Source organism: Phascolarctos cinereus, unplaced genomic scaffold, assembly GCF_003287225.1.
Source record: "Phascolarctos cinereus isolate Bilbo 61053 unplaced genomic scaffold, phaCin_HiC Scaffold_3;HRSCAF=262, whole genome shotgun sequence".
Lineage (NCBI taxonomy): Eukaryota > Metazoa > Chordata > Mammalia > Diprotodontia > Phascolarctidae > Phascolarctos > Phascolarctos cinereus.
Window position 1 is genome coordinate 147925400 of NW_027555736.1, and position 2260 is coordinate 147927659.

Sequence of the window (2260 nt, forward strand, 5' to 3'; positions counted from 1 at the left end):
TCCCTTCCTTCCTTCTCTTCTTTCCTTCCTTTCTTTTTTTCCTTCCTCTAGACTGTAGGCTCCATGAAGGCAGGGACTGTGTCTTAGATAAATTTAGCATCTTCCCCAGAGCCTAACACAGTGTTTTTCACACTTAACAATACATATTTTTAATAATAGTATTTGCTAATTTTTCATAAATAATGAAGGCTAAACAAATTTTTGTTGAACACATGAATTAATCTCTCACGGAGCTGCTGTCCCCCATTCCAAATTCTGATGTCTAGGGGGAGATAGCAGAGCCATTTTGGGCTGGTGCCACTGAGGGAGGGCTGGCGTTGAATTGAATCAGAGCAGTCCCATACTACTGAGGCTGCTGCCAGGTTCTGGGCATTTTATTTTTTTAAATTAAATTTTTATTTTTTTAACCAACAAATATTAAGAAAGAAAAAAAGAAAAACTGAAATTTTGTAACAAGTATGTTTAGTCAAGCAACACAAATTCCCTTATTAGCCATGTCAAAAAAAATGTTTGTCTTATTGTTCACCCTGAATATATCACCTTTCTCTCAGCAGCATGCTTAGTCATCAGTCCTCTGGAATCATGGTTAATCATTGCTTTGATCAAAGCTTTTCAAGTCTTATTTATTGTTACTAATTGTTCTCCTTGCTCTGCTCACTTTGCTCTGCATCAGTTCATACAAGTCTTCCTAGGTTTCTCTGAAACTGCCCCTTTCATCATTTTTTGAGGCTCTATGTAGCATTTTAATAACTCACCTTTATATAGCACTATGGTTTGGCAAAGTACACTGTATGAAGTAGAAGATGCAAATTTCCTGATCTGTTTCCTCATCTTAAAATGAAGCTAATAAGAGCAACTCTTAAGGTTGTTGTGACAATCAAATGAATACACTGTAAAACAAAGTACAATACAAATACTAGCTATTAGCAGTTGGGGATGTGGTAAAAATCCTTCCTGTTCATTTCCCCTTCCCCCCCCAAAAATGATACCTGACTGGAGCACATCTTCTTGCTTCAGTTCTGGTCTTAGTAAAGCAGGAATACGTTACTTTAAATTGGACTTTGTTGTTGTTGTTTAGTTGTTTTTCAGTCCTGTCCAACTCTTTGTGGCCCCATTTGGGGTTTTCCTGGCAAAGAGAATAGAGTGGTTTACCATTTCCTTCTCTAGCTCATTTGACAGATGAGGAACAGGGTTAAGTGACTTGCCTAGGGTCACACAGCTAGTAAGTGTCTGAGGTGTCAAGATATTAGGAGACAACCTATTTTCCAGAGCTAAGGCCCAGCAAGCAAGCTGTGCCCTGAGCTTGGCATAACAACAGTCCTTCGCACTCATCCTCTGGCTCATCTCACCCTTTGGCAGAATCACATAATTATTGTATTGCTTTGACCAGCACCAGGTGTTCTCTGAGCTTGGACAAGCACCAGACAAGCTTGGACAAGTTCTGGTCATGAAGCCCTGCTATTAATCAACCTTGTCACATTGTTGCTGTTACCCCTCAATGTCAGGGCTACAGCTCACTGCACAACCATTGGTGTAAGTATTGAGATCTCCCCGCACTGCCTTGGGTCCCCCCACTAGGGGTGGGGCCACAGCACATGTGTCTGTCACATTTCCCTCCTTGCTTGCAAGTTGTTTTCCTCACTTTGAACTTAAGCTTCTGTTTTTCCTGATTCTTCTGTTTTTAGACTGTTCTGTTCAGCTCTGGCCATACAAAGTTAGAGGCTCGTTAGGTCCAGTTGACATTAATTGGTATCGGAAGAAGGATTGGACACAGAACCGTACCATTGGACTCTCCAGTACCAGTGGGAGCTGACTAGACACCACCAGAGATTTATTTCTTGGGAGTCTGACGCTTCTTGTCTGGTGAGCCCTTCACCCTTCTTGCAATTCTAATGCCCTGAGCTCCTGCCTTGGTCAAGCTTGCCATTCTTCCTGAGGAAAACTCCCAAGCCCCTTCAGTGATTCAATTCATCTTAGATCACTTTGGTGAGAATATTTTCTTAAACTGCACACCTCTGTTCATTGGCCCCTCTGCATACCTCTGTTGTTTTTTAAACTGTATGCCTCTATAAAATTGTAACTGCATATCTCTGTTGCTTCTTAAACTGCACACCTCTGTAACTGTGTGCTGGGTTATAGACTGTAACTGCGTGCTTTGTATCTGTTTGTATCTCTCTTGTCATTTTGTCTGTGTCTGTCTTTGTAAAATGTAAAATGTCTGTGTCATGTTTGTGTTGTTTGTAGATTCTGTTACTTTGAA